This window comes from Vidua chalybeata, chromosome 3 (assembly GCF_026979565.1).
Source record: "Vidua chalybeata isolate OUT-0048 chromosome 3, bVidCha1 merged haplotype, whole genome shotgun sequence".
NCBI classification, from domain to species: Eukaryota; Metazoa; Chordata; class Aves; order Passeriformes; family Viduidae; genus Vidua; species Vidua chalybeata.
Window position 1 is genome coordinate 84654850 of NC_071532.1, and position 12065 is coordinate 84666914.

The window sequence follows — 12065 nt, forward strand, 5'->3', positions numbered from 1 at the left end:
ACAGACATTTAGAAATGCTGTGGTTAGGGACTGATTTGGAATAAGAATTTTAAGAAAAGATTTCTTGCCTTACGTATTAGCAAAAAAACCCATCCAAAATGAACACTCTGTATCAGTCACTGCAATTCTATCTAATGTGAGTAGTTCTAGGGTTGCTTTTAATAGTTTTAACAAACTATATTTGCATCTCCATCCCGGTCACACTTTAAAGCTTTGTCTCAAATATCAGTGCACATTGATAGGGTTATTAACAAAGTACCTTGATGAGGTGTAAAGAAATTATATTTGTATGAATACACTGGAGCTTGGGATGTACATATGTGCAATATAACCCAATTAACAAACACACATACCTTCTTCTCTGGGATGTGATAATGAGCACAAAAGCCAGAGATTTATTTGCAAAAACAACTCACCTTCTTTGTGCAATTACTACCATCTGTGTATATATAATGCACATGCAAAATCATTTGCATTAAAACATAAAGTCCATAAAAGTCTGCTTAAAGGAGATTTTGCACTCAGTTTCTAAAAACACATGCATATGTAACTATTACAATTTTTTAGTACAGAGTTTGCTTGAACAACTGTTTTCACATATGCTTTTTTTTTTTTTTTTTAGGAAGATCAACATAAAAATGGAAGTAATTTACAGGAATTAACATCTTTATTGCCAAGCTGAAATCTGATGCACATTTTTTGGAAACAACAGCTGAGAACAACTAATATCTAGGTGCAAAGGGCAAAGAAAAAATGTGCTATATCCATTAAGAGTAAACTTTTCCCTTGCATATGGCAAATGTACATTAATGTTAAGCATTAGGGGGGTGTCCTGGTAAAAACTTGACTTAAAAAGTGAAACAAATAAAATTCTGGATGACGGTTCACAATTAACACATAGGGATATTTCTGTAAGCTATGCTCCTTACTTCTAAGTTTGCTTCTGTAGTTTGTTAAATAAGAGTGTCACATAGACTACAGAAGTATTCTCAGGAACAGAAAGTGAAATTTAGTTTTGTTATTTCCAGGTGAGAGCCCTGATCTGTAGGAAAGCTCTCTCATGCTGTGCATTTCATTAATCTTGATCTATGCTGAGGGGATGTCAGTAAGGGTGGAAAATCCCTCTCTCTCACACCCTGCAGCTCTCCAGGGCAACCTCTTGCCTAGAAGCCAGGGACTCTCCTGAGAATGGTAGGTATCTCAAGCCTACCTTCAAGAAGAAACAGAACAAAGATTGTGTGCATGTGTTTCAGCCATTGGGTTGTGCCACACAACATGTACACTGCCACCTATGAACGTCCTCAGCCAGTCAGCAGGAAACAAAACCACCTCAGCATATTTGGAGCCAGATTCCTGGGTCTTAACTAGCTGAGACATATGTTATGTGCTGAGCTGTTTAATCCCACCAGTACTTGCACATGCAGGGCTGTAACTGGGGCAGCTAAGGGTAAATTTTTAGAACCAAAATACAGTACCAGGTGCCTAGACTGGGCTCAAGGCTCTACTGGCCCTTACTACCCACCCCCAGCACATCCTCTGCTGTGCTGGTAACACTGTCCCTGCTGCCCCAGGACCAGCTAGGACTGGGAGCTCAGCTGGGCTAAGGTGGAGCAGGTTTTGACTTTGGTCAGCTCACTGATGCTGTTCACTGAGCAACTGAGAAGCTTGCCTGGCCACACATGCACAAGCAAAGGGGGCTGCAGACAGCTACATCTATCCTTTTGGACTGATCTCTGCTCCGGAAATACAGGTGGAAACTGATATTTCCTGACTTAAAAGAAACAGTAAACTTCCCTTAGAAAGTAGGAAAAATAGACTGAGAGGTAATAATGTAATAAACAAAGATAAATTACTCCATAGTTTTAAAATAGTCCCTCCGAGTTATAATGATCTACAGTGTTGACTTCTTGAAGCACTTTCCTTTTCCTGTTTGAACTTATCTAAAGTATCCTGAGGGTGACACTTAAAGTCACAGCCGTCTAAACAAAGTATCAAGGAAGTGTCAGGAGGAAGAAGACAGGGCTTTGATTGGCAGACACAACTGTGAATGAGGTGTTAATAACACAGGAAAACATGGAATATGTTGGGAAGGCAATTTTATCTCTGTTTACAAGATGAACTAAAATGTGATTTATGACATAACAAAGACAAAATTTGATGAACTTTCTGAAAAAAAAAGAAAAAAAACAAAAAAACAATAAAACAAAAACAAGTTATAAAAAAAAAATTGGGGGTAGTTATTTTTCACCAGCATTTATTAATTACTAGAACACCTACCCAGTGAAACACAGAGGAAACATTTGCCCCACTTTTTATCCCATCATTTTATAATTAGCCATTATGCAATGTTGCATGCAAAACAACTGCACAGATCAGTATGAGGCATAAGCTTTTTGTAGAGTAATAAAAGTCCTATTTTTGCCTCCAAGCACCTTTGTAAACTGTCTGGTATTTTAAATTTAATACAAAAATGTATGAAAGGCCACTACCTTTCAGCAATGACTTTCAGATACAGAGACTTCAATGTTAGGAATACTTTCTGTTGACTTCTCAGCATCAGCAGGGGGAAAAAAAGTATATATATATACTATAGTAAGAGTGTAAGTAGAAAAAATTGGTTTATGTTTTTGTTTAGGGTAATTAAAACAATTAGAAGAATGTTTTTGATGAGCCCATTATGATGCTGCCTTGGGCAGACCATGATTAAATATTTACATTTTGATTTTGAGTCATCCTTCTGGCAAGAGAGAAGTGAAAAACATCCCAGTGCCCTCTCTGGTTTATAGAGTGGGCTTAGCAGAGAGCCACAGTTCCCATCTCCTGCTCAGCTGTGGCTCTTGGTAGCCCCATGAGAGCTGCATTTATTGCCACTCTGCTGTGCAGAGGGCTGATAGCCCATACAGGAAGCCTGTTACCTTCATTTAGCTTAGATCACTGAGCAAATATTGAGGTTATAAAACCACTCAAATTATAAATAAATGTCCTAGGAATCATATTGTTCCTTTAACTAAATAAAAAATGCAATGCCACCTACATTCACTTAGAAACAATATGTGGTGTCAACAAGTTGTCTAATGCTACTTAGAATACCTGAAGAAGACCAAAACAGTTGCTGGTTATTTCCTTTGTGCCACATATATTTTTGCTGCCAATCAATGTGATAAAAAGTTTTCTAAATGGTACTGATATTGGATGCTGCTCCCTTGACTCCTGCCCTAACTCATTTGTACAGCAGGCTACTTTCCTCTTTCCCAAAGGACACACTTCAGCTAGATCATTCAAATGACAAATCATTCAAATATCAACTGCTTGGCTAAGGGCAAAAAAAGATAAAATACTAAAAATAAAGTAAACGAGAGATTATATGCTTCAGAAAACCCAGCTGAGTGCCTAGTTGAAGTATGTGGTCAGCTGCATTCTTTATTTCTCTTTTCCTTCACCCATTCTGTGAATTGAAATGACTTGATGAGCTTTGCCTGACATGAGATGGAAAGCTGCTCAGAAGAGAGGCTCTGGCCATCCTTCCATAAGATTTGTGCTCTGGTTCTGACTGCTGCCCCTGGGCACTGCTGCAGGTCCAGCACACAGTGCAAGAATTCAAAATCTGTATTGTAACCCTCTGCTGTACCGTGCTATATCCATCTATTCACATCTCTCTAACATTAGAGGAGTAAGATCTCTAATCCTACTGTTTAAAAATAAGCTGCAGATTATTTAAGTATAAAATCAAGCAGTTATGTAGGAATACTGACATGATTTATGGAATTAATACAGACTACAATTTAGTATGAAGGTAAAAGTTCTTAGAATAAACCCATGTGAATTTTCAAGGGAAGGTGCTAATTAGTGGTTTTTGAAACACATCATCACATTTCAAAACAAGAAGTAGTTCTAGGGAAAGTAGAAATCTGGCCTTTAAAATCTTAACTACTGTAGTTGTTATGCAAAATTAGTGAAGTTTATGTAATATTTTTTGCCAAGCTAAACTATGATTCTCTTGGTTAATCCTCATAACCAGACTTAAAAAGGCACAGATATAACCAAAACAGGAGTTGAGTGGGGAGTTAAAGGCCCCTCACAGTGCCTGACCCACAGATGCCTGTCAGCACCTTGAGTACCTAAACACAGCCACATTGAGCTCTGGGCAGTTAAAAACTCCAGATGCCCAAAGCTGCCAACAAGCAGCCAAGTGCCAATTCCAGTGCCTACACTAACTCAGATTACAGCAAGAGCTGGGATAGCCTCTCTCCTAAATTGAAAATCTATATTGCAGAAAATGAAACCTTGTTAACATCAGTAATACAGTGTTAGGATTTGAATGTACAATTCCTTCTTCAATCCTATTAACTTTGGCCTTGAGGACGTATTATGGCAACCAGCATATTGCAAATTAACCTCTGTATTAAATGTTAAACCTGAACAAAATCACAGGAAATAAGGCCAGAAGGCAAGAAATGAAAATTAAAACATTGGCAGAAATCAAGTGCAAGTATGTTCATCATACCCCACTAAAAACTTCCACAGAAACACAGCTCACAAAGAATAGAGCACACAGAGCCTAATCCCCTGTTTTGGGAGAAAAGTCAGTGGGGAGACCCTCACTGATGCAGAAGCCTTCCTGCTCTCAATCTTGGGTTTCCAAAATCATTTAGGAATGATTTACAAAATCTCTAGTTTCTTCATTGTGACATTAATAAAATGCTTAAAGGGAATTCCTAGCCAGGCTACATAAAACTGAAATGTATTTAACAAACAAAAAAAGTCCTTAAACAGGCATAGCAATGCCAAGAAGTCAAATGCCATGATCTCTTTTGCCAAAAAATAGCTAGACAAAATCCATCACAATTTTTCAAGTGTATCCATAAAAGTCCAATTTTATTTCAAAACCACTCAAATAAATAGTTTTCAACTATATTTAGATAGTTTATACCTTAATTTTTATTATTAGATATATTTCTTTCTCATATTTCTATACCTTTGCCTAAAAGACATTTGCCACAATATGACACAAAACAACTCACAGACGTGTGTTATGTAAAAGAGGGAAGAAAAAGAACCAAAAGAGAGATTTTATTTTCTGACTCCACTATATATAGAATATCAAAAGTGACAGTGGATTGGAGGATGAAATTACCACCTCTCCAACCACTCTGGTCAAACCAACAGTCCATCAATTCTCTCCACCCACGAAGAAGAATGCAAAACAATCATTGTTTATATGAACAGTGTGAGAAAATTCAGTAGAAATATGTAAACATCAGAAGGCCTAGAAAACTTTTAGAAGAACTTTAAAACTCTCAAAAGAACAGGGCAACAGACATTAAAAGAAATATTAATAATAGAGTATTTGGAAGAGAGTCTGAAATTCTAAAAGAGCCTCTTTAAAGTTATACCATTTTTGCCATTCCATTAAAAGTAATGTTTTAATTTCTACAGTGGAAATTGACGAGGGAAAAAAAAAGAATTTTTCTGATTGACAAATCTATTTTCAGCATTCTAAATTACAACTGTTTCATTCCATTTTTAAATGCCAAAGTGGGAAAAATAAATATTTTTAAGCTGTATCCTAATTTACTGGAAATGTACTTCAAGGTAGAGACATTCTGGGAGGAAAACTATTTTACATTAAGTATTTTTGGACTGTTAAATGTCAGAGTGAAGGAACATACAGAGCTCTAGACTTAAAGATGAAATCAGATTGGAGCCTTGCCTGTTTAAAAACAACTTACATCAAAGTCAAGGACTGAGAAGATTAAAAGAGATTCCAAAACTCCAGAGATTTAGCTGTGAAGAAAATGTTTTGCATTGTGCCAGGAGGCTGACCTGCAATGCAGACATTATCATTGTTCTGTAAGGTTTGTTTCATAATTGGTTAAGTACAACATTTACTCACTGAACCAGAAAAGAAATTATGTCAAAGAAATATTTAAGTTCTATAAATCAGATAAATGCAATCTGAATTTAAATTAATTTTGATGCCATGCTAAATAATTATGTAAAGAAAATCTAACAGCTCTCCATCCATTTATTTATGAAGATTTTCCACTCTGTCAAACTAACTTTGCTCATGCTTGATTAGAAAAACTTGTAATCTCAGAGAGCAAGCTGATTATTAACATAAGGCAAATATTGCTATTCCACAGAGTCCCTCCAAACATGTAATTTTAGTGAAATCAATGTTGAAATACTAGATATGAGAACAGATTCTTAGTTTTATGAGGTATTTAATTTATTACTAAGATAATGCTAAAATAACTTCCTCTTAAGTGAAGTATTTGATATTATAAACACAACTATTGGAAATAAGGAAGTTCTTGCAAAAATATTTACTTCAGGACACCTGCAACATCCCAAGGAATATAGAGTCAAGGATATGGCTCTGATATTGTAGAAAGATTTTTAAATGCTTGAACCCGATTCACCACTGGAACCAGGGAAACCACCATGATGGAGAAATAATCTGTTTAAATACATATAAAAGACCTTAAAAAAATTGTATTAATCCATAAAAATGAAGTTGTTGCTGAGAATAAGCTAGAGCTAGTCACATAAAAACCACTGAACTGTCTGAGTTGGAGGAAAGCCTTGAGATCACTTAGGATAATCCCTGTCCTCAAGCAGGATCAATTGTCCAGGACTGTGTCTACTCAGCTATTTAGTATTTCCACAGATGGAGACTCCACAACCTCTCTAGGCAGCCTGCATCAGTATTTGATGAACTTCACTATTATAAAGTGCTTTCTTGTGTTGAGATATAATTTTGTGGGTTTTGTTTTTTCTTTTTTCTTTCTTTTTTTTTTTTAATTTCTTACCCATTGCCTCTTGTCACCAGCTATTACTGAGGAGAATGTGTCTCCCTCTTCTTTATTCCTTCACATCAGATATTTACACACTGATTAGATTCCCACTGAGCCTTCTCCAGGCAGAAGAGTCCCAGCTTTCAGTCTCTCCTTCCATGGAAGTTCGTCCAGTTGCACCTTGGTGCCCCTGAGGAAGTCTGTACCTGCCTTGAGGTGGTCTCACCAGAGCTGAGCAAAGGGGAAGGGTATCTCCCTTGACCTGCTGGCAGCACTCTTTCAAATGCAGGCTGGGATATTGTTGGCCAGTTTTCTGCCACAAGGACGCACTGCTGGCTCATGGTCTGCTTATTGTCCAAACAGTTCTTTTACATAAAGCTTTCTTCCAGATGGTTTGTTTCCAGTGTATGCTCATATCTGGGGTTATTCCTCCCAAGATGCTGAATTTTGGATTTGCTCTTGTTGAACTTGATTTGCTCTTGATTTCTTTTGCCCCAGTTGTCTGCTACATTCTGCCCCATTGTCCAGGCTGTTAATGAGGACACTGGACAGTACCAGCTCTAGGAGTAGCCCTGGGGTACACCACTAATGACTCGTCTCCAAGTGGACATTGTGCCACTAATGAAAAATTTCTGGACCTTGTTTTTCAGATGATTTTCAATCCACCTCTCCATCCACCCATCTGACCTGTACTTTGTCAGCTTGTCTATGAAGATAATGGGAGATAATGTCAAAGGCTTCGCTAAAGCAGAGGTTGGCATCCACTGCTCACCTCTCATCCACCTAGCTAATCACATCATAGTAGAAAGCAATGTATTTGGACAAGCAAAATTTTCCTTTCATAAGTCCATGCAGACTACCCCAATCACCTTCTTGTCCTCCATGTGTTTGGAAATGGTTTTCAGGAAGATTTCCTCTTTCATACTGCCAGGGATTGAAGGCTGTGGATGCCAGCCTGGTCAGGGAGAGAGAAACAGTAATCATTTCTCACAGTGGCTTGTGTGAATTTTTAGGCAGTTGTAGGAATGTGATAACTTCTTAGTATAAACAATCTGCAGGTGGTGTTTTTCCACATTGTTTTTCTGTTCTTCTCAAGGACTTTTGTGAGAAAGATGTTTTTATTAACTAACCAATCAAGTAGAATGCATCGTATCAGTCTATATAAGCCGGAGAATACTTTGTATTAAAACTTCTTTTTCTCCTCTTGCAATTTGGTCTCTTGTCTGTTCTTGTGTCATTCTTGGAGCAAGGGTGACAGAAGCCTATTGGCCCGTAGTTCCCTGTACGCTCCTTTGAGAAGACAGAAGTGATATTTGCTCTTTTCCAGTTTTCAGGAGCCTCTCCCAGTCACCATGAACATTCAAAATAATCCAGAGAGGACTGTAATGTGTGTGGCTCTATGGACTTAAGACAGCTGTGTCCTCCATCTGGGTATGAAGGTTTGACAGCAAACAGCTGTCAGTGCTCCTTCAGTAGCGCTTGGGTCCTGTGCCTTGTGACCACCATCTCTAAGCGAGTGCATGCTGGACAGAGAAGGTTTGCTGGCCTCTTTGTGCCCTCCTGCACGAACTGCTGAGCCACCTGCTGCATCTCCTGGCTGCCTCTGCCATGGCTGCACCAAGTGCTCCTCAGAGTCCTCATCCTGGCACAGGCCAGGAGGGGCCTGACCTCCACTGCTGCTCAAGGACAGCTGGCAGAGTTTGTCAGAAGCTGCCAGAGCCACCCTTACCTTAGCCTCACCTGGAAGCAACAGGCATCCTCAGTGTCCTCAGAGGCTTCCCAAAACTGCCAAAATCCCAGAAAAAGTGCATAGGAGCTCAAGAAGGCATCAAGAGGACTGTAAAGAAGCAGAAACTGCTGCACAAACTGCTGTGTATTTCAGCTGCATGCTGGGCCCGGCTCTTCTAGAGGCCAGCTGAGAATGCAAAATCACCCTGTCTTGATTTCACAGCATAGCTGTCTAATAAAATTGCCTTGATCCTTCATGTTAAGAAAATTTTTCCAATTCACTGAAGTATTATATTTTAAAAATTGAATAATTTTCAGAAAAAAAATCCCTGCTACAAAGATATCCAACTGAAATGAAGCATTACTTTTCAAAACATCTGGAATATTATTTTGGAAATATAAACTTCATTGCATTTAATATAGTAAAGGCAGAGTCTGGAAAGCCCCATGCAGCCTGTAAACTATAGGTAGTAGAAATGTTTAAGAATACACAGCAACATGGCAAAATTACTTGAAGACTTCAGAAAATTCTTTGCACGGGAGCTGAAGGACCCTAGTGGAATTATTTCAAAAATTAATGAAATGGTGATTTGATTGTAGAGAAAAAGCTCTAAATACCTCTTCAATATAAAGAAGACATTAAAAAACCCAGTTGCTGGAAGCTGATGAAGGACTAGACACATGCTCAGTGTAAAATAAAATGCATATTTTGAAATGTATGATTGACAAGAAACACTGGAAGAAAAAATTCAAGGAGACTTGCAGAGTCTGTTGTTGATGTTCTTTGAAGTTGAAACTGGACTTCTGCAAAAGATGAGCTTACCTAGAAAGTGCAAGATGATTGGGAAAAGTAATAGTTCTGCACAACACAAGAATCCAGGAAGCTGGTGTGGAAGTCCACTGTGGTTTAAATTCCATGCAATGCTAGGTTAGTACCCAATCTTAGTATTGTTTGTGGGTTGGTAATATTGGACCAGGGACTTTTCTGAGTAATGTGTAATTACCCCTTGAAGCTCCTGATGTCATTCTGAGCAGTTGTATAATAGTATCAAGTTGCTGCAGCAGTAACATGCCTGAAGCCAATGTGATGGACACCGAAAAATTATGTATGAATGTAGTGCCTGCCCACAGAGCAGTCTACTATTTCTCATGCAGGAATGAGTAGCTTTTCTACTGGCCCATTTCTTTCAGTGACCAGAACTAAAACCCAAAACTCCTGCTGAGTAAGGTCTCATGTCTAACACAAAACACTTCATTAAGGATCAAAAACCTTAAAAAATGTTATACAAAGGCATTACTTGTAGAACAAGAGGAAACACTAGACTTTTTTAAGTAGAGCAAATGTTTGAGGACTCCTTGAGCCCACAGAAAAACACAACATTGACTAACAAATGTGTGGTGAATGGCAGTGGGTATCTTGGCAAAAGGAGAAACACAAGGACATGCTCACACAAAATTTAACTACATTCACTGATGACATTATTACAGCCCTTTAAATGAGTATTGTATAAGTCTCAGGTTGATTAAAGAAGCAGAAATAAATTCACTATGTGCTCTTTGAATTTGGCCAGATTGTGATATAACCAGGTTATGATATCCTCTGCCATGACAATTACTTTGGCCTTCAGAATAACAGTCTAATTAAGGATGGACAACATGTGATGAATCATTAAATATCTTTTAGGATTTTTTGTAGAGCTACTAAAAATTCTAGGAAGTTTCTTTTGTGTATATAAAACATGGTAGTAAACCATGTAGAATTGAAAACAAATTCGTTCACTTGATCTCAAAACTCTGTTCCTCCCTTTTTAGTGCTGTGCAATGGAAATGAGATATACAAGTCTGAAGATCATTATTTGTACCCATTGCTCACAAAGGCTGCTCTCCTGCATAAGCCAGCCACAATGAGAAGAGATAATGGAGATGAGAGGGAAAGGTGTCACAAGTGAGGAAAGAATGGAAACTGATGAGTCTACTCTTACAGACACAACCAATACTCTTGATAAATGCTAGATTATTAATCCATTTGTTGATTCAGAAAAGAAATATTTATGCATTTTGCTACTAGAATTGTATGAGAGAAGTAATATTATTATGAATCAAATTTTTATTTATCATCACACTGATTGTTCTCCAAGACTTCGTTACTTGAAACCTTTTAGCAAATTTGCAATTTTTCTGTTAAATAAAGCCAAAAAATAGAACTTGGCCATCCTGATAAAGGGTCCTTTAATGCTGTGCAAAACTAGAATTTTCAGGGCTTCTCTGTCCTTCTGAATGATCTCCCCACACTACCTTTCTGTAAACACATCACACTAGTGTACTGCTTTCTGCAAATCTTTTTATTCTTTAGGATATCTGGAAAGCATCCAGTGAGACCAACTAAGATACAAGATATTTCACAGACTTCTGTCACCAATTTCCATTGCTGACCATCATTTAAACAAGTAAGAACCTAAACTGCTCTTTGATGTGGGAGTAAGATGATAACCAAGTATGACAATACAGTAGTAATATACTACTATAATATATTACTATATTATATATACAGTATAATATATCAAAGACACATAAAGTGACTGACATATTCAGTATTTTAATAATTATGCATGGGCTCAGATGACACCAGTAACTCTGTCTACAGTGCATCTATCAGAAAAAAGCTGTTACCACCTTATTTGAAAAAAATGTATTGATCCCCTTTATACTTGAAATAAATAAACCACTGACATCATCTAATTAAGTAATGATGTAGATTTGCATTTCTAAGACAATATGATGTTTATGTCAATAAGCATTTTGAAGTTGACACAACTTTGAACTCAAAAACTACAGTTCAGTTATCTTTATGTTAATTATAATAATAGCAACACTTACTCTATTTCTATAATAATTATTATATACACTTTTATGATGTAATTTTTTGTGCAGATTATTCCTGTGAGGTGGAAGAAATACTGTTATTCAGACTTATTCTTCTCACTAGGGGCACAATTTTCCTAGTTCCCTCTTTAGTGAATGCAGGGAGATGAGTCCCCACTCTGGGACAGGGCACCTTTGGTGTTTCTTAGTAGTTCTAATATTAAACTCTGATCTCAGCTGATATAATAAACCTCATTTAAAACACTCTGAAAATGCAAATGCATGCTGTTTTCCTTGCTTTTCTACTCATTTGCTATTGTTATTTACCTGTCACTAGCTCTAAGCTGAGCCTTCTATATGTTTCTTCAATATCACCATTAACACTGTTAATTCTCCTCATTTCCTTGTTTCAAAGTGTATGTATCCTGAGGTCTGTAAGTTACATGTTATATGATTGTCCTCTCAACTCCTTATTAATCTAAGACCAATTTTCAAAGGAGTTGAACACTAAAAAATGCTCCAGATGTAGGTGGATTAAATTTTGAATATAGCGAGTAGTATATGAATGGCAACTTAAAATAAAAGTTCATCCTCTCAAAATGTGGCATCCAAATCGAATAGATACTTTTGAGTGTTTCTGGAGTGTCTTTTTTTCCTCTAATATGTCACAGTTCCAGT

The 12065-nt window shown here is 37.3% G+C and overlaps 1 protein-coding gene across 1 annotated transcript in view; it reads right to left on the reverse strand.

Moving 5' to 3' along the window:
• COL19A1 (collagen type XIX alpha 1 chain) overlaps positions 1-12065 on the reverse strand; it is a 194809-nt gene that overhangs the window by 53578 nt on the left and 129166 nt on the right. The gene's annotated exons all lie outside the window — the stretch shown is intronic.